Consider the following 25,069-nt stretch of genomic DNA (forward strand, 5'->3'; position numbering starts at 1 on the left):
AATCCATTTATTATATTCAAAACTCATATTCACACGCAAAAATAACTAAGAACTGATTAAGACAACTAAAACAAGCTTTTGATAGGTCTTTTCAGAGGAAACCCAAAGGTCTCGACTTTGATCACTGTTTGGAAAATCTGAGCACAACACTTTAAGACAAAAATTTCCGTATGTTGGTCTTATTAGAATTCAAAATTCATTCATCTATTCCTTCATTCAAGAAATACATAGTGGGGAGATAAAAGAAAGACATAGTGAAAATCCACTAAGTGTAATATACTGTAGACTTTGCAATATGAATAATTCTAAAAGGTAAATGAGATCATCTATCACACATTTAAACAGTCTTTTAAAAAATTGATTTTATTGCAAAGTAATAATCATCCATTAAATAAAAAACTTAAAAAATGGTAATAGTAAAAAGAATACTCATAATTATATCATCTAATAAATACCTACTGTTTATGTTTTTGTGATTTCCTTTTAGTGTTTCTATGCATGTAATTTTTATATCATTGTAATACTGCTGTGGAAACCATTTTGAGCTGAACATACGGTTGTGGCCATTAGCCTTATTAGCACACCTAGTCCCTACTATCACTAAATAACTATTTGGCCACTGTTTGTTTAATGACCAACTCCCCTGTTAGACTCTAAACACTGTCTAGTTCACAGCAATATCTCTAGTGCATGGTTTATTGCCTGCTGCAGGCTTGGTTCTTAGTAGACATAACTGCAGTAAGTGAATGAATGACTCATTTACTGGGAAGGGTGGTTTGGGGGTAGTTCATCTATCTATCCATCCATCCATCCACCCACCCATCCACCTACCCATCCATCCATCCATCCATCCACCCACCCACCTACTTCTTCATTCATCTATCATCAGATATCTTAGGGAATACTTGCCACGTGGTAAGCACTGTGCCTTGCACCAAAGACACAGGGTAAAGCAGTGATGACGCTGCTCTGGATGGAAAAGCTCGCTCTCTGGGTGGGGAAGGAGTGAGACCCTCCACTGAGGTCTTCAAATACCTCTTCTGTAGATCTCTTGCATTTACAACCCTAGAACTGTAAAAACTGGTCCTTTTATTAGGGCACTGTTTTTATAAATCACAAATATGCTTCGGGGTGGGCTTTCCAGTCATTAACAACTTAGAGTGAACTAGTTTCTCAGATTTAGGAGGGGAGGGAGAGAAAGCAGGCCATATGGCTATGGAAAGGACACTCTCAAGTAATTGGTTTCTCCCTTTTCTATAGTAGGAGGCCCTGGGTCATGGGAAGGCAGCAATGTAGCAGAAACATGCCCAATTGGCTTGAGTCTGTCACTACCTAGCTGTGCCATGACAGGCAGCTTGGCCAACTCTGAGCCTCAGGCTCCTTACCTTCCTGGAAGGTGATGCAGAACAAATGCTGCTGTAGACATGAAAGGGTCCTGTGAATCACATGACTACATGCTCTACCCCTTGCCAGGGAAGGGGTGAATTTTTCAGACCTGACAGCCATGCACACACCTGCTGCTCTGCAGATGGCCCCTTCTGTGCAGCTTCCTTTTTAGAGGAAAGCCCTTCAAGCTTCTTGTATCAGGTGCCACACAGACATTAGTTGCATCTTCATTGTCCTCTCCTGTGAAGGCAGAGCCTGGTGCTGAGTCCCAAGCATTCCCAGGTAGGAGGGAGGCTGTGCAGGAGAGAAGTCAGACCTGGGAAAAGAGGCAGGGCATGAACCAAACTCTCCTTTATTGGCAAAAGCTCCCCTAGGCCAGCCCTCCTGGTGCTCCACAGCTCCAGGGTGCACCACATAGCTGCACCCCAGTGCCAGCTTGTCCTGGCTCTTGGGAGCACAAACCTCCTGGGAAGGGCCCTTAGAGGACTGAGAGGCTCTGTCCTATCCAGCAGGGCCTTCTTCTAGGCCACATCTTTTTCACATGAGCTTGAGGACAAGGAAACTCTTTCCCTGACCTGGAGATGAGTGCATCAAAACCAGGCCTACATTTGGGGCATCCCCAATGTCAATCACATTCTCTTTGTAATTCTCACAGCACCTCATGGTCGGGTCTCTGAGAAGGAAACTCTTTGACCTCAGGGAAGAGGGAGGGAGAAAGGAGAGGTGACCTTCCTGTGCTGTGTTCCCAAAGAAAGCATGCATCTCAGTCCATTAGTTTTACCCTTTAGCTGCGCTACTATCTTTGAAAAAATGGCATATATATATGTGTGTGTGTGTGTGTGTGTGTGTGTGTGTGTGTGTATATAATGACAAATGAGAGTTGGGATTGTTGAGAAATGAGTTCTGATTGTTGAATATAAATTTGAACTCAAGGAAATAACCACTATTAAAAGAATTTTAAACAAACAAAATTCAGCAGAGTTTAATTGAGCAAAGAAGAATTCATGAATTGGGCATCCCTAGAACCAGGACAGATGTAGTGAGGCTCCAGGGGCTGCCACACAGCTGGATATTTACAGACAGAAAAAGGGAAGTCAAATATAGAAAGCAGAAGAAGGGGAAAGTGAGGTACAGTGCTAGCCCTATGGTTAAAGCTGGAGTTTGGCTTATTTGAACTTGGTTTGAACGTGGGTTGTCTGTGGTTGACCTAGGTTCAGCTGCTGTGATTGGCTGAGATTGGGCCACTTGTTACAAGAGTAAGTTACAGTCTGATTACACATCAAGTTAGGTTACAGCTCACTATGTACGGAGAAACCGTTAGGCCAAACTTAAGATATGTATGGAGACAATATTAGGCCAAGCTTAATTCAAATCAACTCTGCTTATTTCTGTAAAACCTTTTTACAGGAAAAAAAAAAGCTTTCAATGTTAATTTTACCTGGTATTTTGAAAAGAGAAAGTGCTTGATCATTGATCTTCACATTAAGATTAGAAGCAAGTAGGCAAAGTGTTACTCCACTTTTGATAAGGAGGAGACAGGGGCTTCATGAAAGCCATAGGACCTCCCCATGGGAGCATCTTGATCCTTTGCTCCTTGCTCAATGTGAGGGCCGTGGTAAACTGCCTCAGGTCTGAGCACAGCACAGTCCCTGATATACAGTTTGTTCTTCATAAATGCCAGCCAACCAGGCCCTTCACATTTATGTAACCATGTGTAGGTGTCCTGTACTTTTACTTTATAATATTAATGATAACCTCTAATGATATATTTATTAATCATCTCATGTCAGTCCCTGGCACACCCACTATATGACAGCAGGGATTGAGTCGGTCTTGTTCACCACCTGCATGCCTAGCAAAGTGCCTGGCAGACTGGAGGCACCTGCCAAACAAGTGCAAGTTTGGGGAATGAAAAGCTGGCCCCATCATAGCAATTCTGCACCATCGCGACACTTGGCCATGAAACTTTGCTGCCTCTGTTACCTAATGAATCTAGTGGGAATAACAATCCTCTCTCAAGGACCAGTTCTCTCTAAGTTAGGAAACACCATTGCTCAGAAAATGCTCTTCTTCCCATAGAGGCTTCAAACTGCTGTGGACTGGGAGTACTCTTCAAGGTGCTCTCTCATGCCATGGCCAATTTGTGCTTTTTTCCATGAATTAGAAGCAGGTTGTTACTTTGGACAATATCCAATAAAATTGTTCATTTGATTATTGATGATTTGTCTGACATATTTTGTTGAGCTCTTTTGTTGCCACACACTGAATCAGGCACTTGGGGCCCACTCAGACACTGCTCTGAGGGAAAGCCCTGGCCGATGATGGTAACAAGGGCGGGGGGGTGCATGGGCCATGGAAGGCAGGCCAGGTGCTCGGGGAGATGCCTTCCGATCTCCAGTGAATCTTGAAGGGCAGTCACAAATTAACCAGCAAAAGACGACGTTCTAGTTGGAAAGGTCAGGATGACGAAAGCCTGCAGGGCGTGAGAACTCCCAGCATGTGTAGGATCCATCTCTGCATGTTTTCTCACGGTGTGTATGGTTTAATGATTACTATTTCTTCCTAATCAGAGCAATGTTTAGGTGACTTCTGTTCCAGGTGGGAATGGGCTTTCTCTGCCCCTTTGGGAGCTTTCTTACCTTAGAGTATCTGCAAAGGCTGTCACCCAGTATGTTTCTGAGAAACCACACTCCTGACAGCTGACACCAGTGTGGGGATGAGAAGGCATCCTGTTTCCCACTACTTCCTGTAACAGGGATCCCAAGAGAGCACTGTGACTTATGATTCACTTCAGGGTCTTTCCATTTTTTGGAAATGGAAAGACCTCTTGCCAAGGCCCTGCCAACAGAGGTGGGAACAGGCGTGGGTGCCCATGATCTGGGAGAGGTAAGTAGGCTGAACTTTGGGGGCACCCAGAATCTCTAATTGAAAGGGGGTGAAATGAGGAGGTTGCCGGCCTCCTACAGATATCGATGTCTGAAACCTCCATAGAAAAGTCTGGTTGGGTGCACATTTGCCCCCAGCTGGCTGTGGAGGAATAAGGTCTTAGGCAGTTGGGGCTGGTTTATCTTTAGGGTGGACTGCTGGGCAGCAGGCATGGGAGAGGCACACCCCAGTTTAGCCTGCTCCTCAGTACAGCAGCCTGCCTTGTTTTCCCTCAAGGCGGGTCTGCTTATGTTGACATTGATCCCCCTTGCAAAGTGATGTGTAGACAGAGCTTCATTTACAGGTGATTATCAGTAAGTCCTGGGTTTCCATGAGATCATTTTGCTTTCTCCTGGGAGGTAAAGCCTCTTTCCTAACTCAGGCTGTCTCAGAGTTTTGCAGCCCTTTGTCACAATGAACTCATCAGTGGCTATTTCCTTACGAAGGCTTCTGATAGGTTCACATGCCAGAGTTTCCAACCTTCACCAGCAGCTCAGATGTATGCCCCAGTGAATGAATGTACTCAGTACTAGTTCCTTCCTATCAGCTTAGGAAAGTGTGTAGTTCAAGGATTTAAATCATTTAAACAAACCTAATTGGGAAATGTAGACAGTTAAACTTTCTACCTGATGACCCCTTTGGTCCAGCCTAGCCGCCTCAGGATTTATGGTGCAGTGAGTATTACTCTGTTATTTTATCTCACATCTTTTCACGTTTCCTTTTTTCTTCTTAACCGAGACCACAAATTAGAAAGGACCTTCAGATTCATTCCCTGCATTATACGCTTGAGCACACAGGTCTAGGGACATTGATTGCCATACTTGAGATCATACAGCTATTAAGGGGAGGGGATGAGCCAAGGACCCAGGCTCTTCTGATGCCCAGCTCAGGGCTCAATCCACACTGGCTCCATCTTTACATCTAGCCCTGGGTGTTCTTTTTTTAATAATTTATTTTTTATGTTTTTCGAGTCTCGCTCTGTCTCCCAGGCTGGAGTGCAATGGTGCGATCTCAACTCACTGCAACCTCTGCCTCCAGGGTTCAAGCAATTCTCCTGCCTCAGCTTCCTGAATAGCTGGGCCTACAGATATGCACCACCACACCTGGCTAATTTTTGTACTTTTTGTAGAGACAGGGTTTTGCCATGTTGGCCAGCCTGCTCTCATACTCCTGACCTCAGGTGATCAACCCATGTTGGCCTCACAAAGTGCTGTTCTTACAGGCATGAGCCACTGTGCCCGGCCTGGCCTTGGATGTTTTACTGCATCCGTTTCCCCAACCATTCATGGCTTTGTAACTAGAGCACAGTGTTCTTTCCGTAGAAGGTACTTGAGGAAAGTGTTGCCTAACTTTTTGTTTGCTTGGGGTTGCAATGTCAGCTTGCAGGAAATGCACTAGAAATGTGTGGGGAAACTCTGCTTAGCACCCTCCATGACTCTCTCATTTGGTTTTCAAGGACTGATGTAGTGATGTCATTCATTCTTGAACAGAAAGAACTAGCCAAGCTTGTTTTCAGAGTCTAGCACACCACTTTGAATAGAGGCTAGAATTCTCATGCTAACCATCACGCTATGTACAAAGCATAGCCAGTAACTTGCTGAATTTCTGCATCTCTTGGTCTTTAATGGAAAAGCATCTTCTCCAACCTAGGGAATAAAGTATAGGATTTGTAATTTTATGTAAGGAAAACTCAATACTAGCTACTCTTTCTGGCATGCTTACTATGTGCCACATATATGGTGCCTCTATTATGCTGTACAAATGTTAATTTATTCAATCCTTGGCCCTAACTGGTAAAATGTATATTATTCTGAATTTTATAAATGAAAAGAGTGGGTCTCAGTTGCTTTTCCAATGTCGCACAGCTAGAAAGTGGCAAAGTATGGAGTCAAATTGACTAACTATAAGTCCTGCAGACCAGAAAAGGTGACACTTTGCCTTTGAAGACACAACAAGAGGGCTTTCCTGGATGTCTGCCAGAAACTGCTGTCTTCTGGCAGGTGCTGGGCCTCTGTTCTCCATGTTCAGACTCCTAAAGAGAACATTTGTTTATTTCTCTCTTCTGGTCCCACTTTTACATCCTCTCCCCATGGGAGGGTAAAAAAGCAGAGGAGGCCCATCCACCTCCACTTCTCCTCTTGATGTTTGCACCAGTGGCCACAGAGATGGGGACAGACTGGACTCTGGTGCCATGGACTGGCACGTGGTCTCAAGTTTCTGGCCCTGGAGTTGGAATACAGTGCCACTTGCCCTGTAGGAGATCAGAGGAATGCTATTTACAAACATTGAGTATCTGAACTCATTTCAGTGGATTTGGGAAAATCACTCTCCATGGGAATAAAAGTTATCGAGAAAGAATTTTTAAATACTCTATATATACATAGGTCGAATTTATTATTTCCAAATACAACAGATATAATTATCCTCTCGCATGATCTTAAACGGATGTATTCCAGAAACATTTTGTCTGTGTCTTTAAAAGACTGCTTTGCTTTTTCTGATATTAGGTCAGTAGAGAAATGTATCACCCTGCTGGTAAAAGCCAGTTTTTGAGCAATATCTGCATAACTGTTAGGTGTATTATTATTATTTTTTGTCTAACTTTCATCCTGCACTCCTCAGCAGAACTGAAGATACTCCCTGTTCCAAGGAAGCTCATAATCTAATGATGCCATTGGAAAGTCACCGGTTATTGTTGTGGGCCTTTTGCAAATACCCTCCAAAAAAAGCTTAATGTGAGTTTTAATCCAGATAAATAAACCTATTAAGAAGGAAAAGGAGAAGGAATAAGTGGAATGAAGATTTACTACTCTTAGAGTTTGTTTTCTTCTCTGTAAGGAAGAGTTGTTCCCCATTACTTCAATCACAAAAAACCATTATACACGGTCCAAGAAGGGGGGAAAAACATGGTAGAAGATCACTCTATAAGGGACAATAAGTACTTGAAAATTAGCAAACATTCCTTTAAATTTGGGAACTCTTTAAGTGCTCAGGATGAATACATGAGAGGTAGTAAAGAGTGAAGTGTGCAAACTCCATTTTACAGTCAATCTGGCAGCAGAATTCTCAGTGTGTCAAGAAGTAAGCAAATGTTAGAGAGGTAAACAGATTCCAGATTAACTTACCTAGAAGAGTCTCCAAAAGCAGCTGGGAAGCAGAAGAATGCAGCTCCTTTCTTGCCATCTGTATTGACTGGAAATCCCCTGGTCTAGTGGTTCCACTGGCATGGGGGCATCACACTCCTCCCCCCAAACCCTTCAGAATTTCCAAGGAAGCCTGTCAAGCTCAATTAAGACTCATTGTGTCCCCCAGGGTCCTTTTTTGCCACATGGAAGAAGAGAGAATATGTCTTATCTTGATGATTTTCTTCTAATCAATTTGAGTGTCAACAGCTAAATTTGAAAAATAGAATGCAAAGTGAAGACTAGATTTATCATTGTTAAGCTGGGAAACCAAGAGTCTGCATTTCTGTATTCTAGGGTGAAAATGGGAATTCACCTGTGGAACTCACTGGCCATTGTGGAAGAAACAGTAAGATGACCCTCCCTTCATTATTCTGGCCGATATGGTATCAGATCACTTTGTGTTTCCACTTCAGAACTTTGTGGGTGGCTTTTGTTCACTGCTGTATCCCCAGCACCTAGAGCAGTGGCTCATGCAAAATAGAGTTTCAATAAGTATTTGTGGGAATGAATGAATGTTTGATCAAAAGAGGTAATTCTCTCATGCTGCCAAGATGAATGTGGGGTCTGAGAAATGTGTTCCTAGAATCCTGCATTAGAGCTTGAAACTCAATTGAAGTTTTCCTATGGAAGCAATGTTATGTAAAGTGATTGGGAGTTATTGAAATAATGCTCTTGACACCATGACTGCTGTAGGCACCTGTGGCTTGGCCTGATGCCTTTGTTACAGTCTATGTCACTGTTTCCATGGGAAAATACATTCTGGGTCCCAGGACTTGGCTTATAAGTGACTTTGAAAATACAAACCAGTCTTAGTTGAGACCTGCCTGAAACTTTGGTTTGACTGTGGCTGTCTTGGAATGTGTCCAAAATAAGACATTGCTAGGAAACCTGAGTGGCCTTTGTTCTTGTGGCTGGTTCCTACCAGGAAGGGTGGTGTCATGTCAGGAATGTAGACTTGAAGTCTGTGGACCATACCATGCTAGCTATGACCCTTCCTTAAGTGGCCTAAAAAGACTAGAGGATTTTTAATGGACTGGGGAAAGGTCCTTCCAGATATGTTAATATCTCAAACAATTTAGCTACATAGAATGTGGCCCAGAAACATCACAGTGGGTCACGAGCAACCATGACATTCAGTGAGGTTCAGAGATAATCAGGGTATTACCCCAGAAGATTATAATGTTGGGCATAATATTTGTGGCATAATTGTTGTTTAATCAGCTCTGGGATATGGCTGGGCTATCTTACAGAACAAACAGCCTCATGCACACTGATGCACATTTGAAGGAATATCCTCCATGTAGACTCATTCAGACATCCCAACCTGCTTTTCTGCAGATTTTTTCTGCAGATGTCATTCAGACATCCCAACCTGCTTTCTGCAGATGAGTTCCATCTCAGAAACTCATCTGTGATGGAAGGGCTGCTATTGGTCTTGAGAGGGTTCCTGACTGACCACACAGATGTACTTGCTGGGACATGAAGAGGTGTCTCTGCCATGAGGCTGGTGGGTCTTGGCAGGGGACAGGGGGAGAGTTGGAAACAGAAATCTAACACAAAGGTGGGAGAGTGATTTTAAGTTGTTGGAGGAGTTAAGAGATTCTAGCCAGGGTGTGGGGAATGAAGTAGGGGTGAAGGACAGCACCGACCTCTTGAATAAGGGCAGTATCAGTAGACTCTGTGTCACTGTGTCTGCATCAGGGGCCCCTCTGGCAGTGAACGAGGCTAATACAGCATGTTTCTGCTCACGCTTGTTAATGCCTTTCATTGCTTTCTCTCTGCCCACATCTGAGGCTGCTGGTGTTAGCCTCATTTTCAGTAGGCTCTACTCAACTGTGGCAATCATGGGCACCTGTAGTACCAAGCTCATATCTCACTAAGTTTGCTATGAAAGAGGACCAAGGAAAGTTCCAATTCTGATGCTTTGCAGCCCAGAATGGATAATGATTATTACCTTGATTGGCCAGGCCTGGGACGGGTAACCACTCTCAAGCCCTTGGACTGAGACCGGGGGAAATGTGGTTCCCCAAGAAAAACTGAGTTCCTATTATCTAAAGAAAACATGAATATTCAGCAGAAAAACACCACATTTCTACACTTTTAAACTCTGAAATATGTGACTGGGTATAAGTCAAAGCCAGAAATTAAATGAGGGAATGGTTCTCTAAGGCCTTCACGTAGCTGCTGATGTTCCTAGAAAGTGAAGGGATTTTCCCTGATTTGTTCTATAACGTATTTTAAGTAAAGTATGCTCAAGTTCTTGTCCTGGAAAATCATCACGTGATTAACAACACATAGACTGGAAAATTGGGGAAGGGCAGGAGGAAGACTAAGAGAGAACTCTTGTAACCCTTTCAACAGATAGGCAGAATCACTTAGCATGAAAGAGGAAATGAAGCAATAATTGAAACCATGAAGTGGGTGTCATTGTATGTGTGCATGTGGCGAAAAAAAGTGCATCATCTACATTAACATATAGCCAGATGAAAACCCAAGTCATTTCCTTTACTGTAATATTATTAGATAACAGTGATACTTATTATTTCTTCATCACTTTCTAAGTCATGGGTTAATCTTGCAATCAGATTCTTCTTCATCAGGTAAAGTTCCTCTTGTTCTTCAATGATACCTCTTCAAAGAGTCTTTCCAGATTCATGTAGGGAGGGATCTTTTTTTCTTCTTCTTGGTAGCTGCTCACTGCTTTTTGTGTATACCAGTATGGTAGCACTTGTCATGTTGCACTGTGATTTTTTATTTGTTCAAAAGGCTCTATCAGGCAAGAGCTATGGGCTTTGAGGTGCATCGCTTGACTTCTCTGTAACACAAACGGAGAATAACAGTTCATCCCTCTTAGGGATGTCACAAGAATTAAATTAAATGAGCTGATGCATGAAAAGCACTTAGCATAATACCTGGCGTATAGTGGGAGCCCAGTAAATATTGGCAGTTAGCATTTTAGTGTTCATTCTCATTAAAATAATAATGATTATAATAATTATCATCGCTATGTCCTCTACTAGATGGGGAAGTGCTTGAGGGCAGGGACTGTTCTGAGATCATAGTAGGTACTCTATGTGGAAAAGAAGGAGGGATGAGGGAAATAAAAAATGGAAAAAAACAAAGAGGGTAGCAATACCAGGTTGGCCTAGAAGTGACAGCTCTGGGTAACCAGAAACAGCCTCTCCAGCTAGGAGGGATCTCAGACCTTTTGTTTTATAGACAAGGAAATGTAGGGGTCAAGAAAGATTAAGGAGCATGTTTAGGATCACAGCGCTGGCAGCAGTGGCCTGGAACCCAGGCTTTCTCCTGGGTTACCCTTCATAGCCTCTGCTTTATTGGCATCTCCACTTTCCTTAGTAAATGCCCATGTATACATATGGCTTGATAAACCTTGGTTGATGTCTGCCACTGAGAGAATAGGGCATTTCCTATGTATCCCCAGATGGAGACTGAGGAAAACATGGATGTTTGATGGGAATGTAATGTATTCGTTATCTTTTCACTGTCTTTCTTGTAAAACCCAAAAGGCAGCCATTAAAAAACAGTATGATCCTGGTCTTAATCCAGCAGGCTCCAAGCAGCCTCAGCCATTATGAGAGTTACTGACTGTAATTGCAAATTATGAGACAGTTAAATAAATACAGCATATGTCCTTCTTTAATATAGATTTAAACCTTCTTTAATATAGGATTGAACTGAACTGTCTACAAGGATTACTGCCTTCCTTGGGAAATAGGCAAGAACTGAGCTGACATAGGAGCCAAAACAGGGTCTCTGGAACTCATACTGGCAGGAATATCAGAAAGGAAACCCATTCCTGTGTTGGACTGGATGGGGCTCCTCAGAAGTGAGAGAAAAGTAATAGTGAGATTGACAGAGTGCTTGAAAGGGGAGGTGAGAATGAACTAAATGTAAGAAAGCCAGGTTGGGTATAATACTGTCTGTAATTAAATATACTTAATCACAAGGATAATGATCTCATGTGTGTGTTATGGCTTACATTATACCCTAGGTACAGTCATTTGCCCAAATTGGGAATTTGCACCCTAGGGTGGAGAGCCAGCATTCTAATTAGGAAGTCTGTAGTCCAGAAGCAGCTACTACAAGAGCTCCCATGACCTTTATCTATGATCAACAGTAGAGGCTTTGCTAGCTGGCATATTTAATGTTAGAAATAGGTTTCCATTGATGAAATCCATGGCTTCTTAGCATAATGGATGCTCCAAACAGATTTTCATTCATGAACTTACTAGTGGTAAAGATAAGTGAATTGTCTACAATATTTTAGAGCAGCTTCCTGCTCTTGCTTAAAAAGAGTATAAACATCTAGCCAGTCCTGTAGCTCTTAGTGATGCAATCCTGGATCAAGATTTGGATTCAGAAGATACTAGTGTCTTGATGCCAACTACGCAGATTAATTGAATTCTGTATCCAAAATATTGTCGTATTTACCTGAAATGATGATGTGCTATCAGGAGCTAAAAAAGCCATGCTTTAACTATGAAGGAATAAACCCAAGGACAACACGGAAAGTATGTTATTTATCCAATGCTCTCTGACAAATTACTCCAAAATGTAGTGGCTTAAAACAACAATAATAATAATCTCCCATGGTTTCTGTGAGTCAGGAATTTGAGAGCAGTTCTGGCTTGGAGATTTCTCATGAAGTTGCAATCACATGTTGGCTGGAGCTGTAACTATCTGAAGGCTTGACTGGGGCTGAAGGACTCACTTCCAAGATAGCTCATTCCATGGTTGACAAGCCGATGCTCCCTGCTGGAGGGAGGCCTTAGTTTTTCTCTATGTTGACTCCTTCTTGTATCCTGGATTTCCTCACAACATGGTGGTTGAGTTCCAGAGGCAGGCATCTGAAAACAGAGAGCCAGGTAGAAGCTGTATCCTTTCTGTGATCTACCCTCAAAAGTCACAAAGCATCACTTCTGTCCTACTCCATTGATTGGGACAGTCACAATCCCCTGCCTAGATTTGAGAAGAGAGAACACAGACCCTTCCCTTAATGGGAGGAGTGTCAGTTGCCAGTCACATTTTGTGAAGAGTATGTGCTATGAGATAAATATTTAGGTGTGGCAATTTTTGAGAAATACAACATGCTACAGTAAGTAAGGATGGCAGTGAGAAAAGGTAAGAAAACAAAAACAACAAAAACAAAACCCACCTAGGGCCTTGATACCATCACTGGGCTACTGAAATAATCAACCATGAAAACACCTACCTCAGAATATCTTGTTTTGTAAGATAGTACTTTATCTTCATTGTTTTATTTGGGTATTCTATTATTGTAGCTGAAACTATTTTAATGGATATTACTTGGTAGAAAAGCTAGAGCAAAAGACCTGGATTCAAATTCTCCCATGGCTCCCTAGATGATATGACTTCAATGAAAGCATTTATCACCATTCATGTATTCAACAAATGTTTATAAATGAACTTCTATGTGCCAACCAGGTACTGCTTAAGACAGTAAGAATGCAACAGTGATTAAAACCGGCCGAGATCCCTGTCCTCATGGAGCTAACAATCGACTATGTGTTCTGTGGGACTGTCTGTGTGTGAGGGAGGTGGTGGTATGGAGTGGCAAGAAATAAACCAGATAAATAATTAAGATGACGTTGAGTGGTGAGGAGTGCTATGGAGGAAGGTAAAGCAGGAAAGGGTGACAGTGTGACTAGGGGGGTCCTCATGCACAAGGTGACATTTGAGTAAGGACTTGAAGGAGACCCAGTGTGTATTAGTAACACTTCCAGTGGGACCTAAGAGAGAGGATAGTAGGAAGTGAGGACAGAGGTTTTAGGGGGTGGGAGCAAATTATATAGTGAAATGGGAAGCTGTTGAGCTTTTGATTAGAGGATTATAGAATCTGATTTACTTTTTTTTCCTTTTTTTTAGTTATACTTTAAGTTCTAGGGTACATGTGTACAATGTGCAGGTTTGTTACATATGTATACATGTGCCATGTTGGTTTGCTGCACCCATTAACTCATCATTTACATTAGGTACTTCTCCTAATGCTATCCCTCCCCCTACCCCCCACCCCGTGACAGACCCCAGTGTCTGATGTTCCCCACCAGTGTCCAAGTATTCTCATTGTTCAATTCCTACCTATGAGTGAGAACATGTGGTGTTTGGTTTTCTGTCCTTGTGATAGTTTGCTCAGAATGATGGTTTCCAGCTTCATCCATGTCCCTGCAAAGGACATGAACTTATCCTTTTCTTTTTTTTTTTTTTTTTTTTTGAGACGGAGTCTTGCTCTGTCACCCAGGCTGGAGTGCAGTGGCCGGATCTCAGCTCACTGCAAGCTCCGCCTCCTGGGTTTACGCCATTCTCCTGCCTCAGCCTCCCGAGTAGCTGGGTCTACAGGCGCCCGCCACCTCGCCCGGCTAGTTTTTTGTATTTTTTTTTTTTTAGTAGAGACGGGGTTTCACCGTGTTAGTCAGGATGGTCTCGATCTCCTGACCTCGTGATCCGCCCGTCTCGGCCTCCCAAAGTGCTGGGATTACAGGCTTGAGCCACCACGCCCGGCCGAACTTATCCTTTTCTATGGCTGCATAGTATTCTATGGTGTATATGTGCCACATTTTCTTTATCCAGTCTATCACTGATGGACATCTGGGTTGGTTCCAAGTTTTTGCTATTGTGAATAGTGAAACAAAAAGCATACGTGTGCATGTGTCTTTAGAGTAGCATGATTTATGGTCCTTTGGGTATATACAAAGTAGTGGGATCACTGGGTCAAATGGTATTTCTAGTTCTAGATCCTTGAGGAATCGCCACACTGTCTTCCACAATGGTTGAACTAGTTTACACTCCCACCAATAGTGTAAAAGCGTTCCTATTTCTCCACATCCTCTCTATCATCTGTTGTTTCCTGACTTTTTAATGATCGCCATTCTAACTCGTGTGAAATGGTATCTCATTGTGGTTTTCATTTGCATATCTCTGATGACCAGTGATGATGAGTATTTCTTCATGTGTCTGTTGGCTGCATAAATGTCTTCTTTTGAGATGTGTCAGTTCATATCCTTTGCCCAATTTTGATGGGGTTTTTTCTTGTAAATTTGTTGAAGTTCTTTGTAGATTCTGGATATTAGTCCTTTGTCAGATGGGTAGATTGTATAAATTTTCTCCCATTCTGTAGGTTTCCTGTTCACTGTGATGGTAATTTCTTTTGCTGTGCAGAAGTTCGTTAGTTTGATTAGATCCCATTGTCTATTTTGGCTTTTGTTGCCTTTGCTTTTAGTGTTTTAGTCATGAAGTCCTTGCCCATGCCTATGTCCTGAATGGTACTGCTTAGGTTTTCTTCTAGGGTTTTTATGGTTTTAGATCTAACATTTAAGTCTTTAATCCATCTTGAATTAATTTTTGTATAAAGTGTAAGGAAGGAATCCAGTTTCAGCTCTCTACATATGGCTAGCCAGTTTTCCCAGCATTTATTAAATAGGGAATCCTTTCCCCATTTCTTGTTTTTGTCACGTTTGTCAAAGATCAGATGATTTTAGATGTGTGGTGCTATTTCTGAGGCCTCTGTTCTGTTCCATTGGTCTGTATCTCTGTTTTGGTACCAGTACCATGCTGTTTTGGTTACTGTAGCCTTGTAGTGTAGTTTGAAGTCAGGTAGCATGATGTCTCCAGCTTTGTTCTTTTTGCTTAGGGTTGTCTTGGCAATGCGGGCTATTTTTTGGTTCCATATGAACTTTAAAGTAGTTTTTTCCAATTCTGTGAAGAAAGTCATTGGTAGCTTGATGAGGATGGCATTGAATCTATAAATTATCTTGGGCAGTATGGCCATTTTCACAATATTGATTCTTCCTATCCATGAGGATGGAATGTTCTTCCATTTGCTTGTGTCCTCTTTTATTTTGTTGAGCAGTAGTTTGTAGTTCTCCTTGAAAAGGTCCTTCACATCCCTTGTAAGTTGGATTCCTAGATATTTTATTCTCTTTGTAGCAATTGTGAATGGAATTTCACTCATGATTTGGCTCTCTATCATTGGTGTATAGGAATGCTTGTGATTTTTGCACATTGATTTTGTATCCTGAGACTTTGTTGAAGTTGCTTATCAGCTTAAGGAGATTTTGGGCTGAAACGATGGGGTTTTCTAAATATACAATCATGTTATCTGCAAACATGGACAGTTTGACTTCTTCTTTTCCTAATTGAATACCCTTTATTTCTTTCTCCTGCCTGATTCCCCTGGCCAGAACTTCCAACACTATGTTGAATAGGAGTGGTGAGAGAGGGCATTCCTGTCTTGTGCCAGTTTTCAAAGGGAATTTTTCCAGTTTTTGCCCATTCAGTATGATATTGGCTGTGGGTTTGTCATAAATAGCTCTTATTATTTTGAGATACATTCCATCAATACTGAGTTTATTAAGAGTTTTTAGCATGAAGTACTGATGAATTTTGTAGAAGGCCTTTTCTGCATCTATGTAGATTATCATGTGCTTTTTGTCATTGGTTCCGTTTATATGGTGCATTACATTTATTGATTTGCAGATGTTGAACTAGCCTTGCATCCCAGGGATGAAGCCAACTTGATCGTGGTGGATAAGCTTTTTGATGTGCTGGATTTGGTTTGCCAGTATTTCATTGAGGATTTTCGCATGGATATTCATCAGGGATATTGGTCTAAAATTCTCTTTTTTTGTTGTGTCCCTGCCAGGATGATGCTGGCCTCATAAAACGAGTTAGGGAGGATTCCCTCTTTTTCTATTGGTTGGAATAGTTTCAAAAGGAATGGTACCAACTCTTCTTTTTACCTCTGGTAGAATTCGGCTGTGAATCTGTCTGGTTCTGGACTTTTTTTGGTTGGTAGACTATTAATTATTGCCTCAATTTCAGAGCCTGTTTTTGGTCTATTCAGAGATTCAACTTCCTGATTTAGTCTTGGGAGGGTGCATGTATCCAGGAATTTATCCATTTCTTTAGATTTTCTAGTTTATTCACATAGAGGTGTTTATAGTATTCTCTGATGGCAGTTTGTATTTCTGTGGGATTGGTGGTGATATCCCCTTTATCATTTTTTATTTCGTCTATTTGATTCTTCTCTCTTTTCTTCTTCATTAGTCTTGCTAGCAGTCTATCAATTTTGTTGATCTTTTCAAAAAACCAGCTCCTGGATTCATTGATTTTTTTGAAGGGTTTTTTGTGTCTCTATCTCCTTCAGTTCTGCTCTGATCTTAGTTATTTCTTGCCTTCTGCTAGCTTTTGAATGTGTTTGCTCTAGCTTTTCTAGTTCTTTTAATTGTGATGTTAGGGTGTCAATTTTAGATCTTGCCTGCTTTCTCTTGTGGACATTTAGTGCTATAAATTTCCCTCTACCCACTGCTTTAAATGTGTACCAGAATTTCTGGTATGTTGTGTCTTTGTTCTCATTGGTTTCGAAGAACATCTTTATTTCTGCCTTTATTTCGTTATTTACCCAGTATTCATTCAGGAGCAGGTTGTTCAGTTTCCATGTAGTTGAGCGGTTTTGAGTGAGTTTCTTAATCCTGAGTTCTAATTTGATTGCACTGTTGTCTCAGAGACAGTTTGTTGTGATTCTGTTCTTTTACATTTGCTAAGGAGTGCTTTACTTCCAACTATGTGGTCAGTTTTGGAATAAGCACAATGTGGTGCTGAGAAGAATGTATATTTTGTTGACTTGGGGTGGAGAGTTCTGTAGATGTCTATTAGGTCCACTTGATACAGAGCTGAGTTCAAGTATTGGATATCCTTGTCAATTTTCTGTCTCATTGATCTGTCTAATATTGACAGTGGGGTGTTAAAGTCTCCCATTATTATGATGTGGGAGTCTAAGTCTCTTTGTAGGTCTCTAAGGACTTGCTTTATGAATCTGGGTGCTCCCATACTGGGTGCATATATATTTAGGATAGCTAGTTCTTCTTGTTGAACTGATCCCTTTACCTTTATATAATGGCCTTCCTTGTCTCTTTTGATCTTTGTTGGTTTAAAGTCTGTTTTATCAGAGACTAGGATTGCAACCTCTGCTTTTTTTGTTGTTTGTTTTCCATTTGCTTGGTAGATCTTCCTCCATCGCTTTATTTTGAGCCTATGTGTGTCTCTGCACATGATGTGGGTCTCCTGAATACAGCACACTGATGGGTCTCAACTCTTTATCCAATTTGCCAGTCTGTGTCTTTTAATTGGAGCATTTAGCCCATTTACATTTAAGGTTAATATTGTTATATATGAATTTGATCCTGTCATTATGATGTTAGCTGGTTATTTTGCCCGTTAGTTGATGCAGTTTTTTCCTAGCATCGATGGTCTTTACAGTTAGGCATGTTTTTGCAGTGGCTGATACCAGCTGTTCCTTTCCATGTTTAGTACTTCCTTCAGGAGCTCTTGCAAGGCAGGCCTGGTGGTGACAAAATCTCTCAGCATTTGCTTGTCTGTAAAGGATTTTTATTTCTCCTTCACTTATGAAGCTTCATTTGGCTGGATATGAAATTCTGGGTTGAAAATTCTTTTCTTTTAAAATGTTGAATATTGGCCCCCACTCTTTTCTGGCTTATAGAGTTTCTGCCAAGAGATCTGCTGTTAGTCTTATGGGCTCCCCTTTGTGGGTAACCCGATCTTTCTCTCTGGCTGCCCTTAACATTTTTTCCTTCATTTCAACTTTGGTGAATCTGGCAATTATGTGTCTTGGAGTTGCTCTTCTTGAGGAGTGTCTTTGCAGCATTCTCTGTATTTCCTGAATTTGAATATTGGCCTGCCTTGCCAGGTTGGGGAAGTTCTCCTGGATAATATCCTGAAGAGTGTTTTCCAACTTGGTTCCATTCTCCCCGTCACTTTCAGGTACACCAATCAAACTTAGATTTGGTCTTTTCACATAGTCCCATATTTCTTGGAGGCTTTGTTTGCTTGTTTTTATTTTTTCTCTAAACTTCTCCTCTCACTTTATTTCATTAACTTGATCTTCAGTCACTGATACCCTTTCTTCCACTTGATCAAATCGGCTACTGAAGCTTGTGCATGTGTCACATAGTTCCTGTGCCGTGGTTTTCAGCTCCATCTGGTCATTTAAGGTCTTCTCTACACTGTTTATTCTCGTTACCCATTCGTCTAGTCTTTTTTCAAGGTTTTAACTTCCTTGCGATGGGATCGAACATCCTCCTTTAGCTCAGAGAAGTTTGTTATTACTGATCGTCTGAAGCCTACTTCTGCCAGCTCATCAAAGTCATTCTCCATCCACCTTTGTTCTGTTGCTGGTGAGGAGCTGCTATCCTTTGGAGAAGAAGAGGCACCCTGGTGTTTAGAATTTTCAGCTTTTCTGCTCTGGTTTCTCCCCACCTTTGTGGTTTTATCTACCTTTGGTCTTTGATGCTGGTGACCTATAGATGGGGTTTTGGTGTGGATGTCCTTTTTGTTGATGTTGATACTATTCCTTTCTGTTTGTTAGTTTTCCTTCTAAGAGTCAGGTCCCTTAGCTGCAGGTCTGTTGGAGTTTGCTGGAGGTCCACTCCAGACCCTGTTTGCCTGGGTATCACCAGTGGAGGCTGCAGAACAGCAAGTATTGCAGCACAGCAAATATTGCTGCCTGATCCTTCCTCTGGAAGCTTTGTCCCAGAGGGGCACCCGCCTGTATGAGGTGCCAGTCAGCCCCTACTGGGAGCACCTACTAGCTATGACCTTTCTGGGGCTGCCTGGCTTCTTCACAACACAGTGATTGCGATCCAGGGGTCCAAGATTCCAAGGGTGGGTGGCCCCAGAAAGACAGGGAGCCGGACAGAAGCTGTGTCAATGTTTACAACCCAGCCTTGAAAGCCTTCCTTAGTTCAGCCACATTCTATTAATCAGGCAGTTATAAATTTCTGCAAAAATTCAAGGAGAGGGAAATAGACTCCATCTCTTGATGGGCAGGGCAGAGCTGTTAGCTTTGGTCACTTTTGGACCCGCTAAGATACTATCTTGGTACCCCTTACAAAATAGGTACTTAATAAATGAGGGTAAACAAAAATTAGCAACAAAGAGATACTATGTAAATAAAATGCCCTTAAAACGGCAGCTATAAGTTTGAGGAAATAGTCAATTCTTGTTATTACTGGTAGTTACCTTCTAGAAAGTTGCTGTGAATATTGAGTTAGTGAATACTGAACTATTGCTCCTAGGGGAAATACAGAATTAGATTCCTGCCAGCCTCTGGTCACATTTTTGTTAACTTATCACTACATGACCTTGTATATGTTCCTGTTTAAAGACACATTATTTATTACATACTGTTGATTCAGTAACATTGAACTCAGCCAGCGGCACTAACTTGTACCTGAATGAAACTTACCTAACACATATTTTCTCCATAAGGCACATCTCAGCCTTCCTGTGCTTAGGAACATTAGATAGCACTTTAGTACTACACTTGAGGACCATTTTATTTTATGTTATTTTTTATTTAAAAATATTTAATTGACAAAGATAGAATAAATTCAAAGTGCATAATGTAAAGATATGGCATATGTATAATTATGTAACGATTACCAAAATAAAATTAACACATCCCTCATTACCTATGCTGTACATTGAATCCACAGAACTTACTTCTTCATCTTATAACTAAAAATCTGTGCTGTTTGACCAATGTCTTCTCATTTGCCCTGCTCCCTGTCCCCCACCCCTGGCAATTACCATTTTATTCTCTGTTGCTTTAGGCTTTTTTTTTTCTTTTTTCTTCTTTTTTTGGAGACACTTTTAAACAGCAAAATCACCAAGAAAAAGCACAGAAACATGAAAAAACTTGCACTAAATAGACTGTGAAAAGGATCCCAGTTTACAATATGACAGCTGAAACAAGAAGACAGAGAATTGTCTTAAGATCAACTAGGAAGGAGTGCGTTGGGTAACTCAGATTTTTTACTGCTTGGTGTGTGTCTGCCTGCTAATGACCTTGAAAGGACCACAAGTATTGATATCGGGATTGCAAATAAATTTTAGAGAGTAGGAAAGTTTGCAATAAGTAAACAATATGTAAATAATGAGTCTCTAATGTATCTAATTTGCTTTAAACTGAATGCAAAGGGCCAAAGAACAAGGGTTTTAGAGCTTTTTCTCTGTACATCCATGTGCAAGGGACCATCATTTCTATATATTTTAACTTCATTTTTCTTTTATTTATTTTTTGAGACAGAGTCTTACTCTAGTAGCCTAGGCTGGAGTGTAGTGGCATAATCTTGACTCATTGCAACCTCTGCCTCCTGGATTCAAGCGATCCTTGTGCCTCAGCTTCCTGAGTAGCTGGGACTACAGGTGTGCATGCCTGGCTAACTTTTGTATTTTTAGTAGAGATGGGGTTTTGCCATGTTGCCCAGGCTGGTCTTGAACTCCTGAGCTCAAGTGATCTGCCAGCTCCGGCCTCCCAAAGTGCTGGGATTACAGGCGTGAGCCACTGCATGCAGCCTAGTATATTATAACTTTAAAGATGTCATCAATGCTTTGGATCTAAATCCTTTATACAAGTGAACTGTGAAGTCGTGGTTGGTTTTGATCTTATTAGTTTGAAATGAGATTTTATTACTTTGAAAACAGCTTAACATTTCTGAGGCTATCCTCTTTGGTCGGCATCTTCTTTTTATATTCCTATAAATTAGATTCTCTGAGCAGGTTTTTCTCTTTTGTTTTGTTTATGGAGATTGAGACAAAGTAGCACTGAGATGCCAGTGCAAGGTGACCACTTCTCTCCATGGAGATGCTCTGAGCTTCCTGTGAAAGAAAACAGACTAGGTTTGGTTTTGGTTTTGAAGGAGGAAAATAGCTTGACCTTTTGGTTTTAAAAAGCAATTTCCTAAATAGTTAAATTTAAGAAAAAAATTTTAAAAAATAAAATAAAATGAACAGAAATGTGAGCCCCAGGGTCCTTTAAAAATGCCTTTATAATTTTCCATGGAACATATTTTTGCTGTTGTTTATTACTCATCTTTTCGGGCAGCCTCATACAATTTGGTCTGTAGTTTCTAAAGGAGTCATGTAGTTCATTGAATAGTAACCAGCTGCCCCCTCAAACACCATTGCCCTTCTTGGAACTGGGAAATGCCTCTGGGGGAGGCTTGTGAGATGCATAGGCTCAAGGAGCCCCCCAGGGAATGGCTCCATCCAGCCTGGTGGACATTGCTAAGTGAGTCCAAGATAAACAGAGAGCCACTGGCAGACAGAGCAGGGCCAATCTTACCATTAGGCTGATCAGCTTTCCTCTGCCTAGTCTCCTTCCCTAAACTGTTGAGTTTTCCTGCCAAGACAATGTCCCGGCTTGTGCAGATGCAAACAAGGCAAAAAGCCTTATTTGTTTTGTCTGGAAGTTAACCTTGAACTCTCAAAGGAGCACTTAATGTCATATGGAAGCAACACTCTCCAAAGACAGCAGCCCCACTTTTCTGGGGACCAGACTAACCTCAGCCTCCCCAACCACAGATGATTTCAGAAAAGGTCTTTGAGGAAAAGACTGGTGACAAAGCCCAGTTACTTTTCTCAGGCCAGCAGACCCAGGCAAATTAAAGAGGGAGTCTCTGGGGCTTATGGACACTGCTTGGGATACTAGTTTTGAAGGAGCACTCAAACCACAGTGGAATAAACTGGAAATGCAATGTCAGTTAACTCAGATTTCTGTCTAGAGCTGTTCCTGTGCAAGTAAGCAGTTCCTTACTGTCAGCTTTCTTGGTGTCAGGGTTCTCATGGAAGCATTCCTATTTGTGACACTTCCAAACAAATAATGGGGCACAACTGCAGGCAGAGCCTCAGCCCCGAGACCTGCATCCACACCAGAGACTAGAGTCACATTGTGGTCTGCTGACAGGTGACACCGAATAACGCATGGTGCCATGCTGCTTGTGGGAAGGAGGGGTTTCCTTTCCCTTTTATTATCTAAACAATAAGCTCTTTAACATGCGTTAATAAACATAGAATGGCTTAGAAAATTGCCCATAATAAATGTATGCAACTATTCTCTTGTTTTGAATATAAAGAAAATACATGATTTTTACTCATAGAAGTTTTTTACCCCCGCTAGTGTTAAACAAATATGCCTTAAAGAAGAGCTGCATTATTAATTGTCTTAGAGAGCCCCTATGTCTCTGGCCTTGCAGAGAGAGACCTGGACTTAACCAGTTTGACTTGCTTGGGAAAGGGCCTCCTTTCCCATCCTTAACAGATAGGAATGGACCATTGGAGAGGAACACAGGATCTATAAAAGCCAAGGGTTCTAGCCTAGTGCTTTCCAGCTTTCAAGCGAGGATGATCAACTCTCAGCTTTTCCTCGTGTTTCATAGTGCTAACGCCTGGAAAGTCCTGGGACCAGCTGGTCATTGTATCTCAGCTTAATTGTACATAGGGAGGCAGCAGAGTGGAGGGCTTACCTCTGTGGGCTTGGGGGCCCAAGGGCCTGGGTTAGAGCCTGTCTCCATTATTTAATTTGCAACCTTGGGCAAGTAACTTAACCTCACTGCTTTTCGGTTTTCTCATCTGGAAACTGGTGGGGAAAATAATACCTACCTTTTGGGGATACTGTGAAGCAAAAATGAAACAATATATGTAGAGTAACTATTAGTGTTCTGGGTACATAGAAAGTGCTCATAAATGTTGGCTATTATTATTGTGGTAATTTTTATTTGAGGGCACAATGATTTTTACCTCTCCAATAGTGGGATGGGCAATCCTGTACGAAAGACAGCAATTAATATATCTGATGTCAGCCTGGATCTATCAAGAAGAGGTCTTAAGAAGGTGAGGAATTGTGGGATTATATCCCTTTTGGAATCTATTTTATCAAAATAGATTTTACTTTTAAAAATTTGGGTGTCTGTAGGGGCAAGTCTCGATGATCTAGAAAATCTAGGCAGACAGAATTCTTGGAAAAGTAACATAGGGTCAAGTTTCGATGATCTGGAAAGTCTAGGCAGACAAAATTCTTGGAAAAGGGAGGCACAGCTCTGTATACATGCTCAGGGATCTGCAGGCTTTGCAAGTGCCCTTGCTGGGGCACCAGACACCCGGAGAGCCTGTGGTATATCAGCCTCTCCTAAAGACCCAGTATCAGGCTGCAGTCGGTCAGTTGGTATGTGCTGTAGAAAATCTCCCCAGCTCCAGCACTGGGCCTCCAGGCACATGTGTTTTAGATCAGTGGTAATGGAGTGTGCTTTTGAAGTTCTGATTTCCTGTTATTTGGCCTGCAAAGTTTTGCTGAGTCATTTGATCTCATGGATCTTCTGAAATAGTAGTCACATGACCAGAGGAAACTGTGTAGACCCACAGTTTGCCTACAGATACGTATGTTTTTTCAAACTTGATTCAACCAGCATTCACAGATCACGCACTGCCTGCCATACATTACATTAGGGACCTGCAGCTTACTGGGAGGTATAGGGCCCAGCTTTGTCCACAAAGATCTTGCTTTCTAGTGAAGAGGACAGGCCCATATCTAAGGACTACATGTCCGACCTTAAAAAATTCGATTAACTCTTTTTTGAGACACAGTCTTACTGTGTCGCCCAGGCTGGAGTGCAATGGCACAATCTTGACTCACTGCAACCTCCGCCTCCCAGGTTCAAGTGATTCTCCTGCCTCAGCCTCCTGAGGAGCTGGGATTACAGGTGCATGCCACCATGCCTGGCTAATTTTTGTATTTTTAGAAGAGACAGAGTTTCACCATGTTGGTCAGGCTGGTCTCAAACTCCTGACCTCGTGATGCACCTGCCTCAGCCTTCCAAAGTGCTGGGATTACAGGCGTGAGCCACCGGGCCCAGCCAAAAATTTGCTTAACTCTTAAAAGAAGTATACACTGTGTGACCAAGGAAGCACAGAGTGATTCATTCTGAGAGGGGAGAATCACAAAGGAAGAAACATAGAGCCAGGCTTTGGAAGAGAAGTAGAATAATGAAAGTCAGCAGAGGGCAAATGGAAACAGAGCACCGTGTGCAGGTTCACTGTGTCCTGTCTGTCAGTCAGCATGCTTGATTGTACTATAGGAAGCACAAAGGTAGAGTAGTGGGAGATTAATTGGACCAGTTGATGCAGAAGGTGGGGTGAATGCAAGACTACAGAGCTCAGACTTCATTTTATATGCAAGAGGGAACGGTTTTGAGCAAGGGAATGTTATAATCATGACTAGGCATTAGAAAAATGAATTGGTGAAGGAGGGCATCTTTGTCAGCAGTCCTATGGCGTATGCAGGAAGGCAGGAGAGAGCAGAGGTGTTAGTTATAAAACATGGGCAAGAGTTCATGAGTACTTGAAGTTTGGAAGTGACAGAGAGAACGGAAGGGAGGGCAGAGAAGTGACTAAAGACATTTGGGAGGAGGAAAGAGATTTATCAACATCCTGTTTTAATGTGGGAATCAAGCAGGATGCAAGCAGCAGGGAATGGAAGAGCAAACTGGATTCCAGTCTGGGTCAAGCCAAAAGGATGATGAAGGGTGAAGGCCAAGAAATGGGGTTATTTAGCCTAGGAAACAAAGGGTTAAACAGCACCTTAATGATAGCTTGTATGTATATGAGAGACCAATAACAACTGTTTTCTGATTTTCTGAGAAAAAAAAAAACTGGAGTTAAGGTCTGTAGAGTTTAGATAA

At 41.8% G+C, this 25,069-nt stretch overlaps 1 long non-coding RNA gene across 1 annotated transcript in view; it reads left to right on the forward strand.

Annotated features, from left to right (window-relative positions):
• Positions 1-25,069, forward strand: part of LOC117076556 — a 222,821-nt gene that overhangs the window by 43,792 nt on the left and 153,960 nt on the right. The gene's annotated exons all lie outside the window — the stretch shown is intronic.

This window comes from Trachypithecus francoisi, unplaced genomic scaffold, assembly GCF_009764315.1.
Source record: "Trachypithecus francoisi isolate TF-2019V2 unplaced genomic scaffold, Tfra_2.0 Lachesis_group5, whole genome shotgun sequence".
In the NCBI taxonomy this organism is placed as follows: domain Eukaryota; kingdom Metazoa; phylum Chordata; class Mammalia; order Primates; family Cercopithecidae; genus Trachypithecus; species Trachypithecus francoisi.